General features: G+C 51.5%; 1 long non-coding RNA gene across 1 annotated transcript; it reads right to left on the reverse strand.

The window, feature by feature from the left end:
• Positions 1-1,510: 1,510 nt before the first annotated feature.
• Positions 1,511-2,824, reverse strand: LOC135983246 (uncharacterized). The gene is made up of 2 exons (XR_010600848.1): positions 2,671-2,824; positions 1,511-1,833 (listed from the first exon to the last, which is right to left on the reverse strand). It is a non-coding gene; the product is annotated as an uncharacterized LOC135983246 (long non-coding RNA).
• Between the last annotated feature and the right edge of the window lie 3,594 nt (positions 2,825-6,418).

Consider the following 6,418-nt stretch of genomic DNA (forward strand, 5'->3'; position numbering starts at 1 on the left):
TTAAACTAAAACTGCTCCTGCTTCAAAAATCTATCGGGTCAGTTTCAGACCCAGGCATTGAAGCTGGCTCCGCTACCCGACACAGCCCCCCCCCCTCAAAAAAGATAAAGAAGTCTACGAAGAAGGGGCATTTTTCCTCACCAGGCAGGGCTAGGAGGCATACAATTTCTCCAGGCAGATCAACGATCTCTCTGCCTGTGATCCCTCGCCTCAGCACTTTTCATGAGGCAGGCTCCTCCGGAACAGCGCAAAAGCCGCGGGAGGCTTCAGCGCCGCCGAGAAGCTCCGGTGCCGAGGCATCAGGCTTCCAGTTGCCTGCCTCAGTGACGGCACCGTTCGGCACCGCGAATGAGACGGTGCCGACATTCCTCGGCACACCGCACCCGGGGCAGCCCGACTTTTCTCGCCCGGCACCGACCGCGGCACCGACGCCTGCGGGGCATTCTGACACTCAGATCACAGCCAGAAGCCCCGATCGCAGGAATGCTCTTGTGCAGCAGCCTCTATCGGCTCAGCTTTCATCTCCTGCAGCAGCTGCTTTCACACATTTTACCCAGACAGCTGATCTTCTAGTGTCACCTACCTTGCAGTCTCCGCTCATGAACGCATATTCTGTGGCAATGCCTGAGTCAGGATCTGAGCAGTTTTCCTCCAGTGAGGAGGAAGCAGATCCACAGGGAGTTTTTTCCCCATATCATGATTCCCAGCCCCGGACCCAGAGCAGTAAGGGCTATGGAAATACTATCTCATCCCACTCTCAGGACCATGCCCCTTGGGGGATGAACCCCTGGATGGCACCATCAATGCCCTACCCACCACCATGGCAATACTGGACACCATGGGCATCATACCCTCGGGAACACATGCCCCGTGGCCATTCGACCAGGCGCAACACTGATCCAGTGCCGTCTCCTAATACATACGCTAGTGACACGAGACGCCTGGCAACACAGCCACGTTCCCAGGATAAACCTAGTCCTTCTCCCGGTCCAACAGACCCGGAGTTAGCGCCGGAGGAAGCGTTACTTCCCCTTCCCCCCACTCCCTCTGATGAATATACAAAATTCCAGGACCTCTTTAAGAGAGTTGCTAGTGCCCTGAACATTAACCTGGAAGTGGTTCCCGAACAACAGCATGAGCTGACGAACATCCTACAGCCCCCTTCTTCCTCCAGAGTGGCACTTCCAATTAACGCAGCCCTTTTAGAACCTGCTAAGTCCATCTGGCAGACTCCAGCGACAAGCCTACCTACCTGCAAGCAAGCGGATAAGAAGTATTTTATTTCTCCAAAGGACTCTGAATTCCTTTTTACTCACCCAGCACCAAACTCATTGGTAGTAGACGCTGCGAACCAGAGGGCTAGACAACAGTATTCTCGTTCTGCCCCACCTAACAAGGATAGCAAACGACTGGACCTGTTTGGTCGCAAGATCTATGCATCCTCCACCCTCCAATTTTGCATAGCTAATTATACCGCAGTCCTGGCAAAATACGACCATAAAAACTATAATAATTTAATGGACTTTATTGATGACATTCCAGAACAAAGAAAACAACAGTTCAGAGCTATAGTTTCTGAGGGCCAAGCCATTTCACGCACCGCTCTCCAAGCAGCCCTCGATGTAGCCAACACAGCGGCAAGATCTACCGCTACAGCGATAGTCATGCGACGGGGCTCATGGCTCTCCTCTTCCTTTTTTCCTCGAGAAGTTCAGAACACGATTGAAGATCTTCCCTTCGACGGGGACAAACTTTTTGCTTCTAACACGAATGAAGTGCTTCATTCAATGAAAGACTCCAGAACAACCCTCCGGTCTTTAGGTCTCCAGACACCTACGACCAGAAGACGACAATATCGATACCAACCGTACCACCGGCCACGTTATCCCGCATTTACACAACCTTCCCATAGACCGCAGGAACAGCAACAGCCGCAACGTCCACGACCAAGATTCCAGCGACGTCGCCCAAACTCTACAGGGGCGCCTCAACCCCCATCAGCTAATAGGCAGATTTGAAAACTTGGTCGAGGGTTTAGAAAGCAATGCCCTCACTCCAGCCGACACACCAATCTTTGGACACCGCCTACGACCTTTTTTCCAACAATGGAGGAGCATTACCTCCGACAAATGGGTCTTAGAGGTAGTTACAATTGGATACGTCATCCCGTTCCTCTCCTTACCTCCCACCCACCCACCCTCCCCGTCCCTCTTCAGGGACCCTTCTCACGAGCAGCTACTCCTCCAAGAAGTGCAACATCTCCTTCATCTGGGAGCAGTAGAAGTCGTGCCAGAGCAACACAGAGGGAAGGGTTTTTACTCCCATTATTTCTTAACGGAGAAGAAAAATGGGGGATGGCGACCAATCCTCGATCTCAGGCGGCTCAACAGATTCATCAAAAAACAAAAGTTCAAGATGGTGACCCTCAATACCATAATCCCAGCGCTGGAGCAGGGCGACTGGTTTTCTGCCCTCGACCTACAAGATGCCTATTTCCACGTCACTATACATCCGGCCCACAGACGTTTCCTCCGGTTTACCCTTGGTTCCACACATTTCCAATACAGGGTACTCCCCTTCGGACTATCTACAGCCCCCCGTGCTTTTTCCAAACTTCTAGCTGTAGTCACTGCTTACCTCAGGAGACAAGGGGTAATAATATTTCCGTACCTCGACGATTGCCTCCTCAAAGCTTCAACATTCGACGAGGCGCTCCGGTTCACACGACTCACAGTCGAGTGTTTTCTTTCTCTCGGCCTACAAATAAACAGAGACAAATCCACATTACGCCCCACCCAGCACCTTCAGTTCATAGGCGCAGACCTCGACTCTCAGACCGGGCTGGCACCGCTCCCACCCGATCGCTACAATTCCATAAAACAACTGACCACAACTATTCGCAACAGCCCTCAGGTAACTGCCCGGGACTGCCTACAACTACTAGGTCACATGGCCTCGTGCACTTTTGTCGTCCAGAATGCACGCCTGCACATGAGGTGCTTCCAAGCGTGGTTGGCAACGGTTTACAAACCGAATGTGCATTCTTTGAACAAGACTCTCTCCCTGCCTACTCCAGTCAAAAGCTCGCTACGTTGGTGGACCGTCCACTCCAACCTTTGTTCTGGAGTCCCGTTTCTTCAACAGGCTCCATCACGCATTCTGACCACCGATGCATCTATGACAGGGTGGGGTGCACATATGTCTCATCACACAGTACAGGGACTATGGTCACCAACCGAGACCTCCCTGCACATAAATGTACTAGAACTTCGAGCCATTCGCAACGCGTGCCGTCACTTCCTGCCACTAATCAAACATCATCACGTACGCATAATGACGGACAACATTGCTTGCATGTTTTACGTAAACAGGCAGGGCGGAGCTCGTTCCCATTCGCTGTGCACAGAGGCGATGAAGCTCTGGAATTGGTGCATTCTGAACAACATCCGGGTATCAGCTGCTTATCTTCCCGGGATCATGAACACCACAGCGGACGAACTGAGCAGACGCTTCCCATGGGACCACGAGTGGGAGATAGACGACAAAACCATTCACGAGGTATTCAGCATCTGGGGCTACCCTACAATAGACCTCTTTGCAACTGCAAAGAACAAGAAATGTCTCAATTTCTGCTCCAGAGCAGGACTGGGCAAACGTTCCCTGGGGGACGCATTCATGATCTCATGGCACCGAAACCTATTCTATGCGTTTCCCCCGATACCAGTTCTCAACAGGGTCCTGATAAAAATACGAACGGATCGAGCCAAGGTGATCCTCATTGCCCCATCGTGGCCCAGACAACCATGGTTTCCCTTTCTCACCAGAATGTCAATCCAACCACCAGTCTCCCTGCCGCTTATTCCGAACCTTCTATCTCAACAGCACGGTCGTTTTCTCCACCCCAACCTGTCCATGCTTCACCTCAAGGCCTGGTTCCTACGTGGTTCTCCCAACGCGAATTAGATTGCTCCGAACAAGTTCAGGAGGTGCTCCTACATAGCAGAACGCAATCTACTCGCAAGACCTATCTTCAAAAGTGGAAACGATTCACACATTGGTGTTCTGCCAAACACCTTTCTCCTACCTCGGTACCTCTTCCGCTTATATTGGACTATCTCTTGGGCCTTAAGCGAGCCGGCCTTTCTTTCAGCTCCATCAGGGTCCATTTAGCTGCTATTACAACTTTCCACGACAGAATTGATGATATGTCTGTCTTTGCTCACGCTACTACGAAGCGTTTCCTCAAGGGCCTACAAACCTTATATCCAGACATTAAACAACCAACCACCCCCTGGAACCTTCATCTGGTACTGTCTGCCCTAACTCAACAACCCTTCGAACCCCTAGCCACGTGCTCCCTTTTACACCTCTCCATGAAAACTGCGTTTCTAGTGGCAATTACTTCTGCCAGACGGGCAGGAGAAATGGCAGCTCTCATGGCTCATCCACCATATACGATATTTTTTAAAGACAAGGTTACCCTCAGATTGCATCCCAAATTTCTTCCGAAGGTACACTCATCATTCCATATTAATGAACCCATACACCTCCCGACTTTTTTCCCGAAACCACATGCAAACTCCTTTGAAGCCTCAATGCATACACTAGATGTTCGCAGAGCCTTGTCATTCTATTTGGATAGAACCAAACCCTTTAGAAACTCCTCTAGACTTTTTGTCTCTATTGCAGAGCGCTCCAAGGGCATGCCTATTTCTACCCAGAGACTCTCGAACTGGATCTCCCAGTGCATCCGACTGTGCTATCAGATGAAAGGGGTTGCACCTCCAGATGGCATTAGAACACACTCCACTAGATCTCTGGCTGCCTCCATCGCGTTCTTACGCAAAGTCCCCTTGGCTGACATTTGTAAAGCAGCCACTTGGTCATCTGACCATACTTTTGCTAAACACTATGCCCTTATTCAAGGCCCTTTATCTGACATACGCTTGGGCAGGGCGGTACTCTCGACGGCGTTCCTACCAGATCCGAAGTCCCTACCTCCTTAGGATACACTGCTTTTAAGTCACCTGTAGTGGAGCACCCACAGGGACATCTCTCGAAGAAGAAGAGGAGGTTACTCACCCTGTGCAGTAACTGACGTTCTTCGAGATGAGTGTCCCTGTGGGTGCTCCACTACCCACCCTCCTCCCCTCTACTTCGGAGTTGGGGGGCCTCCGTGGTAGAGAAGGAACTGAGGAGACCGGCCACGCATGCGTTCTATTACCCTAGAGTCACAGCGGGGGGCAGATTCTGAGCATGCGTGGCCGCTATGAGCACTGCTGTAAAAATCTCCGGGCGAAGGCGCAGGGACGCACCAGCACCTGTAGTGGAGCACCCACAGGGACACTCATCTCGAAGAACGTCAGTTACTGCACAGGGTGAGTAACCTCCTCTTCCCCATAAGGTCTAGACATTGGGCTTCCTTCTCTGCAGGGCTGGTCCTTGGATGCTGTTGTCTGAATCTTTCCATGACCCCATGGATCAGCAAGGAGTTCAGGGAAGGATGGGTGAACAAGAACTCTGGTCTCATAACTGGGACAAAGTACCACTTTTCTGCCCACTTGGGGGTAGGGGCTCAGGTAGCCGGCCTATGCCATACAGCCTTTGCCGGTTCTAGTATGGCTTCATTTACCAGAAGAGTGACCTGACTGTAGGTTTTCCAGGAGCCTATGTTGAGAGTCCTGGACCTCTCCTCAGCAGATTTGGAGCTCTTCCGCCATTCTCTGTACTAGCTGTTGAAATTGTCCATGATCATCCAGGAGAGACCATGAAGTTGGTGCAACCACCTCATCAGGTGATGAGGATAATACCCCTGTTGGTACCAGCGGATCCATCTTGTTTTCCTTTTCTTCTGTGGGCTCGGGGGGAGGTTCTGATTGACCCTTTGGAGGAGAGGGGTGGTTAAGATTCTCTGTTGCATTGCACAGATTTGGGGAACTGTGTGTGAGGTCCCATGGGCCACAAGAAAGCCAGTATGAAGGGCCAAAAGTAGGTTGCCAGAGCCCCTGGTCCTGGGGAGGAGGTCCCTGTTTGTGTGGCCAAGGTGGCTTCAGAGCCAGGGCAGGAAACCAAGGAGCAGACCTGGAGCAAAAGAAATGTTGACTAATTTCAAAGGGGCCGACTTTCACATTCACCCAGCGCTAGCAAACCTGGTGAATGTGACAGCTGTGGCTCTCTGAAGCTGGACGCAGGCACGATGCCCAGCAGACGGACATGTGATTCCAGTCACACTCACAGGCCGCTCAATTTCAGAAGTTCAAAACCTTCTTTCATGTTGGTTGCCATAGAGAGTCTGTTGTTTGCCTTTCTGTGCCGGGGGGCGTAGCTGTTCTCTGGGGGCAGCTGGTTTGGTGAGTGAGCCGCAGGGAAGCACTTACTGATAACGTGGGCCTGACATCAGTGTCAAAGTCCCTAACTG

The sequence above is a fragment of the Chrysemys picta genome, chromosome 4 (assembly GCF_011386835.1).
Source record: "Chrysemys picta bellii isolate R12L10 chromosome 4, ASM1138683v2, whole genome shotgun sequence".
NCBI lineage: Eukaryota > Metazoa > Chordata > Testudines > Emydidae > Chrysemys > Chrysemys picta.